Below are 12,167 nucleotides of genomic sequence, written 5' to 3' on the forward strand. Positions count from 1 at the left end.
CCAACCCCTGGCTTAGAAACTAAGAGCTTCTTCATTATCCTTAAAAAGTAAAATATTCAGTACATATGTCACCTTCTCTTTAAAGCAGTCCTCAATTCTTGCAGTTAGACTTTGGTGCTCCTCCCCTCTGTCATTCCATAGCACTTGTAAGGCATCTGACCTCCTCTGACTTCACAAGAGGGAAGGAGAATCAAGGTCAACAGCCCAATGCTGATTCCTGTGAGAAGGTCAGACATACCTCCACCCTCCAACCTTTTTACCAATTCTGACACCAGCTGTCCCTTCCACAGTACTCTCTACTTCTCTGCTGGGCTCCATAATTCGTTGCAATGACCACACAGAATTCACAGACCATGCTCACTATTTCAGGGTTTATTAGGGAAGTAACAGGTTACAATTCAGGTTTAGCAATACTCAGATACAGTTCTTGGATCAGGATAGCCTCTCCTCAGCCATGCCACAGGCAGGCTTCTCTCTGACCCTCGGCTCCTTGGCCTGGCCTCTGCCCTGCTTGGACAAATGTTACAAAGCTCTTTTAGCTCTGCTGATAAATGCCTGGAGGCACCCCACTCCTCCGGTAAGCCTTGGCCTGAAAGTGCTCAGCTCTCTTGCTCCGTGGATCAGTGAGCCTAGCTCCACCGCCAAGCACGCGGAGGCACCCTATTCTGCTAGAAAGCCTCCTGCCAGAACGTGCTCAGCTCTTTTGCTCCGTGGGTTGGCACCCCCACTGTAACCACCTTGCTCCCTGGGCCAGGAAGCCCACCACGCCTTCTCCTGCTGGTCTGCTGGTTCTGCTGCCTCTGCTACTGCCATTTCTCTACCACTGTTTCTTGTCATCGCTCACCATCTCCAGTGTTACTGCTCTCTCTCTGTCTCCTATGTCTAGGAAGTTGTCAGTGCAGGGATCCTGAGTCTGAAGGACGCGCTCCGTTCCCATCTCTTCTTGGTAGTAGTCAGGTCCCCACTTTCCACCTCTGGAATGGCTCATTTTAAGCCTAGTGGCATGGCAAAACTGACCAATCCCCTCATTAGGGTTCCATACACCTTATTTGCATGGTTCTACCCTCACAAGGGTGCCATGTACCTTATTTGTATTATTAGAAAGTTGTCCAATCCCCTTGGTGGGCCACAAGCACCTTATCTGCATAGTCCCACGTAGTCATTTGGTGGGGATTACAAGGATTTTGGCTAGCAGGGCCATATTAAGTAATTCATTACACCGCAGCGCTTCAAACCTACTTCTACAGCATTGACTTGTTTGTTTTGGCCTTCTCCATTGGTTACTAAGATTCTCCAGGTTGCAACTGTGTCTCATTCATTGCTCTAATATAGTGCCTTAGAAAAAATTGATACCCAGGAAATACTTGCTCAATTAATGTATTAACCACTAATATGATGTTGTTGTTGTTAGCTGCTGTCAAGTTAGCCCCTGATTCACGGTGACCCCATGCACAACAGGATCAGACCGTTGTGATTCATAGGGTTTTCATTGGCTGATTTTTCAGAAGTAGATCACCAGGCCTTTCTTCCTAGTTCAACTTTGTCCAGAAGCTCCACTGAAACCTGTTCCGCATCATAGCAACACGTAAGCTTCCATTGACAGATGGGTGCGTGAATGTACATGAGGTGATTGGCCGGGAAGCAAACCTGGGTCTCCTGTACCGAAGGCAAGAATTCCACCACTGAACTATCACTGCCCCCAACCAATAATACACAGAAGCATAGTATAAGCCCTCAGAAATAAAGGACTATAAACCTACAAAGTGACAGAGGCTAGAGTTCTGAGCAAAGCCTCTCCAGATGTTGCCCCCACCGCTGTGACAGAGGCAATTTTCATTTCCTTGTCTGTTCCTCTTTATTTCCCTTCTCTAATTTCTCAACTTCTGGCTGGGGTCACTGTGCAATAGCAGCAGCTCTGCTCTCATTGATCAGCCTGCAGTTGATAACTGGTATTCCTTTTCAATCCTTGTGGAGTCATTGGCCTCCCCATCAACGTTTGGAAGTCCATGCCAAGATGCAGTGGGCAGGAAGGCATGGGTCCCCAGTACAGATACTTCGTGTGGGAGCCAAGGAATCCTCCGCCTGCCTTTCCCCTCCCCTTGCATTCCGCAGCAGGTGTGGAGGGCACATTCTTGCCATGCTTCTTGTTAAGCCACATCTGCTCCTGGTTTTCAGAGCTCCTGATCATTTTCCCTTCAAAATGTTAGGCTATATTTATCTGTCACATCACCCAAGCTAGCCCTTGGAATTTCTGACCAGGAAACATTTGAGATTTGTGGTTAATGAGCCCCGTGACCTTGAACAAGTGGCTAACCTTCCTGACCCTCAACCTCCTCCTCTGTGAAAGGACTCTGACTCTAACATCAAGTGCCTCTGTAGGGTCACGTGACCCCTCAGTGCTAGAAATCCCTTTAAATCAGATTAGCAGCTGGTTTAGGCATTGGCCTGCTTGGGGGCAGGTTGCTGGACCTGTGAAGTCCTCTGTCTGTCAGATGCTGACCTCTCAGCCTCACGCTGACACTATCTTGCCTAAATCCTCAGCTCTAAGGAAAAATTCCTGAAAAACCTGAGTCGCCTACGCTTTCCCAAGGCTCCTTGGGGATTCAAAGGTGAAGTCAACGTTTGCCTCCAAGTAAGAATTCATTAGCTGCTATTGCCAATCAGAGCTGTTTTCTCTGAGCAGAAACTGACTCCCTGGAACTTTGCAGGTCGGCAGGTCAACAGCTAAACATGCGGAATCTGCAAATGCCAGTGGTCCCATTCACCAGAACTGACAGGTACACATAAGCGTCCTCTTCCAGCTCAGTGGTCTGGTGGCCCATCAGCGACCAGCTGAAAAATACCTGCCTTGTCTTGCCATGAGACCCAGGCCCCATCAGACATCAGATTGCAAATCTAAGATGGAACGAGCCTCCTGGGCGTTCCAGCAGGCTCACTATCAAGCAATGACATGGCTTGCAAGAAGAGCTTGTTTTTCTTCTTATGGTATTTTTATTCCCATAGGAATCAGTAAGTAGAAACCTATTTGTAACTTAATGGGTGAAAATGATTGCTGGGTTTTTAAAATGCTTTTGCTGATGCTCCAATTTTTATTTAACTCAATAGTGACAGTTACATTGACAGCCACCCTTATTCATAATCCAGAGAAGTCTGATAGAAAAGTAACATCCTTTGGATAGCTTTCCCCCACAGTGTTCAGAGTCTTTGCGACCCCACCTCCTCAGGAGTGACAATGTTTCAGCAAAAGTCCACTCTTTTTTTTTTTTGGTAAAAATATATATAACACAACATTTGCCAGTTCAATCTTTTCCAGGTGTACAACTTAGTGATGTCAATTACATTAATCATGTTGTGCAACAACTGCCCTAATCGATGCCAAATTTCCCTTCACTATAAACAGAAACTCACTGCTTCCCAAACAACGGCTCTCCCTCTCCCCCTCCTTCTTGCCCCTGATAGAAGTCGACTCTTGATGATGAAATTCTATTTGGGGCAGAGAAACATCTCAGGACGGGCATAAATGTCTGCCTTCCTCAGGTAAACGTAAAACCAGTTGCCATGTAGTCAATTCCAAGTCATGGTGACCCCATGTGTGTCAGAGCAGAACTGTGCTTCATGAGGTTTTCAATGGTTAATTTTTCAGAAGCAGATTTCCAGGCCTTTCTTCCAGGGTACCTCTGGATGGGTTCAAACCTCCAACCTTTTGGTTAGCAGCTGAACGTGTTAACCATTTGCACCACCCAAGGACTCTCTTCGTCAGATTAATGGGCTTAGTGGAATGTCCTTGGGAAATGATGCTGACCCAGAGTTGACTGTAACTGCACACATCTCCAGAATAGAATTTATTCTGACTAGGAAAAGGCCACCAAGTGGGCCCTTTTAAATTAAAACTCCCTGAACCTTACTTATTAAGATTTTTGGCACATGCTGAGAGTGAAATTTTTCCTGCATGGTCCTTTCGGGAGCTACCTAGATGGCTTTGGCAGCAACTGGACATATAAATAACATTTAGGATTATTATTATTGTGCTAGATTCTCGTCCTGTGAAACTCATGGGGAATTCTAATGCCTAGATGTGTTTGTTATGAATACTGTGCCCTTCACCTGCCTCTAAGTGCACAAGGACAAGGTAGTCCAGGGCCGTGTGGGGGTTAAAAGAGGGCAACATTTGTAAGATCCATTCATAGAAGTCAGTGCACATGATTAAATAGGTTACAACAAATTATTCTCTTATTTCGGGTAATTCAGTTATTCCCCAAATCCCCAGGGATGTAAACAGCAGGCAGGTTTTCCACTCATCTCAGGAATGAACATGGATTGCATTGGCCCAGTGATCAATGAGGTTATAGAACAAATGACACTGACCTGGCCACAAAGGAAGAAACCGGGACCTCGCACAGTGTCTTAATCATCTAGTGCTACTATAACAGAAACTCCACAAGTGGATGGCTTTAACACACAGAAATTTATTCTTTCGCAGTCCAGGAGGCTAAAAGTCCAAATTCTAGGGTGCCAGCTCCAGGAGAAGGCCTTCTCCCTCTGTCGGCTCTAGAGGAAGGTCCTTGTCATCAATCTTTCCCTGGTCTAGAAGCTTATCCTCACAGGAACCCCAGGTCCAAAGGACAGGCTCTGCTCCTGGCACTGCTTTCTTGGTGTTATGAGGTCCCCCTATCTCTTTGCTCCTTCTCTCTTTTATATCTCAAAAGAGATTGACTTAAGACAAAACCTAATCTTATAGATTGAGTCCTGCCTCATTAACATAACTGCCTCTAAACCCACCTCATTAACATCATAGAGGTAGGATTTATAACACATTGGAAAATCACATCAGATGACAAAATGGTGGACAATCACATAATACTGGGAATCATGGCCTAGCCAAGTTGACCCACACTTTCGGGGGACACAATTCAATACACAGCACATAGGGAAGCCATATCTTTAACCAGATGGGACACCTTTGGGAGGAAGGGGGTAGAGGTGGTGGACTGTTCCCAAAATTTTAGAGGACAGCTTCTGTTTAGAAATGCTGGTACCAGATCCTATGCTGCCCATGGAGTCACTCAGTAAGTATTTGAGTCTTCACCTTGTGCCAGGCACTGTGCTCTGTACCAGTCCAGGGTGGTAAGGAGGACAGACAAGATCCCTGCTCTCTGGAAGCTCAAATTCTAGGGTGTGGGTGGGAGAAGACAAACAATAAATAAGTAAACAAGCAAACAAAAGATATGATAAACTCAGAAAGTTAACAATGATACAAGTCAACAAAATGGAGAATCACGATGGAAAGTAACTGGGGAAAGGTAGACTAGACAATTCTGATAGAGTGAGCGGGAAGGCATTACAAAGGAAGTAACTTCTGAACTGAAACCTAAAGGATGAGAAGGAGCCAGACCTGTGAAGAGCTGGCTGCAGAGTTTTCCAAGCAGAAGGAAGAGAAGTGCAAATACCTTAATGCAAGAATACAACTGGCATGTTCCAGGAGCAGAAAGAAGAGAGGCCCTGTGCAGCCGGAGTCCCTGGGTAGTACAGACAGTTAACGTGCTTGGATGCTAACCAAAAGGTTGGAGGTTTGAGTCCACTCAGAGTTGCCTCAGAAGAAAGGCCTGGAGATCTACTTCTGAAAAATCAGCCATGGAAAACCCTATGGATCACACTTCTACTCCGACACACACAAGGTAACCATGAGTTGGAATCTACTCGATGGCAACTAGTTTTATTAAAACTGCCATTTGCTCTTGCCGTTGCATTCTGATCATGCACTTGGGCCCCTAGTATAGGGAAGAGTAACAGGAGAGGCAGAGAGGCACTAGATCACATAGAGTCTTGGAGTCTATGGTAATATTTTGGGTTTCCTCTACTGGAAGCGGTGGCAAAAGAGGCCACTCTGTACATGGCCCCTCATCAAGGCTGCCTTTCATAGCCCACAGGAGTATCCAGGCCTCCCTAGACTTCAGAGAATGAGGAAATAAATCTTTCAGCTCGAGGAAGGTATTTTACCTACTTTCAAAACCTTTCCTTGTTGTTGAAGTTCCCCTTGCCAAGTTTCCTCATAGAAGAACTTCTTGAAGGAGGAGGAATAAGGAAGGGGAGGAGAGGCTCAGAGCTGCATAATGTTTGCAGGAGTGGCCAAGCAACACCATCTTCCTCAGCTGGCCTTGGCCTGTCACAGCAGAGGACCCCTGATTTAGGATACCTGGATGTCATGGGTTGAATTATGTCCCCCCAAAAATGTGTGTATCAATTTGGCTGGGCCATGATTCCCAGTATTATGTGGTTGTCCTCCATTTTGTGATTGCAATTTTATGTTAAAGAGGATTAGGGTGGGACTGTAACACCCTTACTAAGATCACATCCCTGATCCAAAGTAAAGGGAATTTCCCTGGGGTGTAGCCTGCACCACCTTTTATCTTACAAGAGATAAAAGGGAAGGGAAGCAAGTGGAGAGGGGGGTGCCGCATACCACCAAGAAAGCAGTGCTGGAAGGAGAGTGTATCCTTTGGACCCGGGGTTCCTGCGCAGAGAAGCGCCTAGTCCAGGTGAAGATTGGTGACAACGACCTTCCTCCAGAGCTGACAGAGAAAGCCTTTCCCTGGAGCTGATGCCCTGAATTTGGACTTCTAGCCTACTAGACTGTGAGAAAATAAATTTCTCTTTGTTAAAGCCATCCACTTGTGGTATTTGTTATAGCAGCACTAGATGACTAAGACACACGTATTGGGGGAAGGGGCCAGTTCTCAGCAACTAGCCTTTTTGGCTGTTTCCTGCTACATGTATGTCCCGCCTTTCTAATCTCCCCACCCTCCCATCCCTACCTGGTGTGTCTTTCTGACAGGTCTTGGTTGTGTCCGTATAACTGCTCCAACCATAAGCCCTTTGACTTGTTTGCCTTTGTATCCTCAGCTCTTAGTAACCAAGTAGATGCTCAATAAACACCAAACAACTTTCACACTTTCTGCAGTGGATGGGAAAAAAAGTTTGGGTTTCATCGTACATGCATGGGTAACATTGGAAGGTATGGAAGACACCATTAATCCAGTCTCCCATATCCATTCTCCCCTTCTTCTTTTTAGTCCTAGAACCCCTTGAGTTTTATTACGTGCCACCCTGTTAGAAAATACATTTTCTAGCCTTTTTTGAAGCTATGTGTGGCCACGTGATTAAGCTCTTGCCAATGAGATGGGAGTATAAGTAATGTGTGCAACTTCTGAGACTTGCTTTAAAATGATTGGCCATGTGCTCTCCCATCTTTCTTCCCCTGTCCCGGGACTGGAACATTGATATGACTAAAGAGTCCACTTTGACTATGGAGAGTGTAGGGCAACGCCATATAGTATGGTGAGCAACACGGTTGAAGGAATCTGGGTCCTGCATGACTGTATACAACATGGCCATCTACCTGCCCTGAGCCATCTGCCTTCCTTTGTTTGATTCTCTGTATTTTGGATTTCTTTGTTACACCAGCTTAGCCTGCATCCTAGCTAACACAGAATGTTCCAAGCAAAGAGGAGACATGATCTGATTTACAGTCCAAAGAGATCAATCTAGTTGCCATGTGGATAAATATTGGGAGGTGGGGAGAGAAGAGTGGACACAAGGAGACCAGAGGTCTGTTAGGAGGCCATTGCAGTAATCCAAACAAGGGATACTAATGCTTGGAGTAGGGTAGGTGCTCTGCACCCAGAGAGAAGTGAATAGATTTAGGATAGATTTTGGAGTAGAACCAAAAAGATTTGGGGATGGATTGGATAAATGGAAGGGCAGTCAAGGAAAGCATAATCAAGATGATGCCTAGTTTGAGATTCTTTGGTGATTTCCTCAGATATCTGCATGGGTTCTTGAGACATAAGAAGGTAGACTCAACTGAAAGGACACTGGGTTATCTCTGCCATGGGCATCTTTGACACGGGAGCTACCCATGGGATAGCACACTCTGAGGTGACCCACCACAATTGTCAGTGTAATAGTATTCTGTATAGACACAGATCTCATTCCAAATTAGAGTTGGAAACACTCAAGATTCTTTTATTTGCATATAATGGAAAACAACTTTGGCTAGTATAAGACACAGAAATAATGTATTGGAGGGTTATGAAATAGCTCACAGAGCCCAAGTGTAGCCAATCTTTAAAAAGGACTAGAACTGGGAAATAGAAAGATGACTGAACGAGGCAATACTCTCACCTCCTTGTCCCTCAGTAGACTACTTTTTCTGCTTTTCCATGCATATGATGAAGGATAGTGTGTCTATTTCGTCTGAGCTTATTTAACTTCTAGAAAACAGAGTAAATTAATGTAGACACTCCAAGTCCCGGAGTGAGAATTTTTTAGCCCAGCATGGGTCAGGGGCTCAATCAACTATAGTTAGGAGGACAGGACAAATAGTATAAACATGGCTGCCTCAGCCAAGCTACGTGGACAAGGGCAGGTCACAGAAAGGGGTCCGTATGAGCTGGGCAGATATCCGCCACAAAGTACTTTTCTAACAAGTCCCATATTGAACACAAATATAAGTTTCATGAAGACACAGGACCCATAGGGCTCAAAAGGCTTTAGAAGTATCTGCTGCTAATACCAGGGCAGGAATGGTTCAGCGTTAGAGTTCTCTCCTTCCGTGTGGGAGACTCAGATTTAATTCCCTGCCAATGCACCACATGCGCAGGCACCACCCATCTGTCATGGAGGGCTTGGGTTGCTATGATGCTAAACAGGTTTCAGCAGAGCTTCCACATTAAGATGGAAGAAAGGCCTGACAATCTACTTCAAAAAATCAGCCAATTAAAACCCTATAGATCTTAGAAGAAAATGCAGGGACAACACTGTCGAGGTTAGCTTTTAGCAATGGATTATCTAATAATAAAAGCACAAACAGCAAAAGACTAAATAAATAAATGAGACTGTCTTAGTCATCTAGTACTGCTCTAACAGAAATACCACAAGTGGATGGCTTTTAACAAAGAGAAATTTATTCTCTCACAGTCTAGTAGGCTACAAGTCCAAATTCAAGACATCAGCTCTAGGGGAAGGCTTTCTGTCTCTGTCAGCTCTGGAGGAAGGTCCTCGTGATGTATCAGTCTTCTCTTGGTCTAGGAGCTTCTCAGTGCAGGAACCTCAGGTCCAAAGGATGTGCTCTGCTCCCGGCACTGCTTTCTTGGTGGTATGAGGTCCCTATGTCTCTCTGCTTGCTTCTCTCTTTTATATCTCAAAAGAGATTGGCTAAAGACACTATCTAATCTTGTAGACCTCATCAATATAACTGCCAGTAATCCATCTTAGTACATCATAGTGACATAGTATACAACACATAGCAAAATCACATCAGATGACAAAAGGCAGACAATTAAACATTACCAGGAATCATGACCTAGTCAAGTTGACAGATATTTTAGGGGTACACAATTCAGTCCATGACGGAGCTCTTATAAAAATTAAAAACGTTTGTTCATCAAAAAACTTTACAAAAAAAGTGAAAAGGCAAGCTACCAACTGGGAGAATATTTCAGAAACCATATATCCAATAAGAATCTAGTAACCAATATGTATATATAAAACTTCAACAACTTAATAATAAAAAGACAAATAACCCAAATCACAAAATGGGCAAAGAACTTAAATAGACATTTCACCAAAGGCAACATTCAAATGGCAGCCAAACACATGAAAAGATGCTCAATGTCATTATCCATCAGAGAGATGCAAATCAAAACTACAGTGATATACCATTTCACTCCCACTAGGATGGCTAAGATAAAAAAACAAAATAACAAATGTTGGCAAGGATGTGGGGAAATTGGAACCCTTGTCCATTGGTGGTGGGAATGCAAAATGGTACAGCCTTTGTGGAAAACAGTATGGTGGTTCCTCAAAAAACTAAAAATAGAACTACCATATGATCCAGCAATTCCACTCCTATCGAAAAGACTTGAAAACAGAGACTCAAACAAAGACTTATACACCAATGTTCATTGCAGCACTATTCACAATAGCCAAAAGGTGGAAACAACCTAATGCCCATTAACAGAAGAATGGATAAAAAAAATGTGGTACATACATACAATGAAGCACTACTCAGCCGGTAGGAGAAATGAAGCCTTGATACATGCTATGTATATACATATATGTATATATGGATGGAGCTGGAAGACATTATGCTAAGTGAAATAAATCAATGACAAAAGGACAAATATTGTATGATCTCATTTATATAACAAGACAAGAAAAGACGAATGTATAGAGACCAAAGTTTATTAGTGGTTACCAGGGGGCGAGAGGGAGGGGGAAGGGGAGTTAACGGTGATGGAAAAATTGCACTGATTACAGGTAGGGTTGCACAGCCAATTATTGTAATTGTCAATAAGTTGTTCACCTGTAAAAAGTTAAATTGGCAAAAGTTGTGTAATAGATATACAGTCACGCATAGCATAACGTTCAACATTGGTGGTCCGGCTCCAGCCCTCCAGGGGATGCCCACCTGCCCCTCCCGGTGCTCAACAGCGTGGGCTCCCATGGCATACACGTGAAGCTCACGGCCACTATGTTCCAGAACCTGTACCCCTCCGTCAATGTGCACAAGGTAAACCTGAATACCATCAAGCGCTGCCTCCTCATCATCCGACTCCCAGGAGCTGGATTTCCACCATTATAGCATCCTGTGGGCCCAAGTCTTGGGATAAAGAAGATTTTCCAGGAGAAATTCCCCAACAGGAGCCGTCTGCAGGACATCAGCCAGTTGCTGGCCAAGAGCGCCGAGCTGTCAGAGAGCAACGGGGAGCCGGAGGGCAAGCACTTTATTACAACGTTATGGAGCTGCTCTAGGCTGGCAACATGCGGGCCCAGGAGAGCGCCATGGGCTCACTGACATCAGTCCTGGATGACGCTGCAGCTTATCAAGATCCAGGAGGGTGTTGGGCAGGCAACATGCTGTTCCACAGTTTCGGACGGAGGAGCTATGGGCCATGCTGACCGCCACGGAGGAGCGGCTGCGCTGAAGGCCCAGAGGCAGGACCAGCAGGCCCACGACGTGCACCGCAAGGGGAGCAGTGAGAGGCCACAAGGACAGGCTGGCGGGCACGAAGAGGGCACGGGCAGAGGCCTATGGGGACAGTGATGCCGAGGACCAGGGGCCCCGCCTGAGGCCGAGGGGACAGGCTGGCCTGAGGAGAAGGAGGATGAAGCTGAGTATTTCCACCAGGCGTGGACGAGGAGCCTGATGAGGACATGTACCCCGGGCTGACCAAGCGGAGACAGCCCACCGGGCCTCCACGCAAGAAGGGGCGTGACGGGAGGCCTCCAAAGCCCAAGGGCAGGTAGGTCCCGCGAGCCCCGGCCAAGCTGGGGCCCAGAGGGGTGCCCTGGGCGTCTGCCGGGCCAAGAGAGCGCCCAGGCCTGAGCCCCAGCAAGGCCATGGGAACGCCTCAGATGGGGCCCGGCCAAGAGACGCTGGCCTGGGGCTCCCGCAGGCTCCAGGTGGAGCCTTCCGTTTCTTATAAAGGAGCATTTCCCTAACTCCACCCCCACCCCCACAATAAATGACTGACATTTCCCAGAAAGAGAAAACAAAATCTCTCCCTTCCTTTCTCCGGGGATTCCCACAGCCCTACTCTGAAGCGAGCTGGCCCCGCAGCCCCCAGCCTCGGGAACGACGCCCCTGCCCTGAGAGTTGTGGGTGCCTCATCCGGCTTCCCAGCACCGAAGGTCGGCAGGCATCTCAGGGTCCGCCCAGGCCTTGGGTCACCGAGACAGGACCCCTGCTGCCCCGACTACGATGGGAGCCTCCCCTCTGTGACCTCCACGGGGCTTCTGGGTGCACTCCAGAGACACATACCCAGCCCTCACCTGAGGCGGATGGACCTAGGTGTTCCAGCAACACCCAAATCACGTAAGGTTCTATTTCACAGAACATATTGTGGATCTTAAGTAACACATACCTGTATTTACAACATATTTACAACAACGACAGAAAAAAAAAAAAGTAGCTGCTGAGGCTGCCTATGTACAACCAAACACCTCATGGGATTTGATTCTTTGGATTGGAGATTTAGGGTTATAGTTTCATGCGACACCCCAGTTAATTGGCCTAATAATGTGTTTAGTGTTTCTGTTCTACCTCCTAGTTCATTGCATAGTGCCTGGGATCTTAAAAGATTGCAAGCAGCCATCCAAGGCTCAAC

General features: G+C 46.2%; 1 pseudogene; it reads left to right on the forward strand.

The window, feature by feature from the left end:
* Positions 1 to 7,231: 7,231 nt before the first annotated feature.
* LOC101358761 (suppressor of SWI4 1 homolog pseudogene) lies at positions 7,232 to 11,502 on the forward strand (annotated as a pseudogene).
* The last annotated feature ends 665 nt before the right edge of the window (positions 11,503 to 12,167 follow it).

The sequence above is a fragment of the Trichechus manatus genome, unplaced genomic scaffold (assembly GCF_000243295.1).
Source record: "Trichechus manatus latirostris isolate Lorelei unplaced genomic scaffold, TriManLat1.0 scaffold00059, whole genome shotgun sequence".
In the NCBI taxonomy this organism is placed as follows: Eukaryota; Metazoa; Chordata; class Mammalia; order Sirenia; family Trichechidae; genus Trichechus; species Trichechus manatus.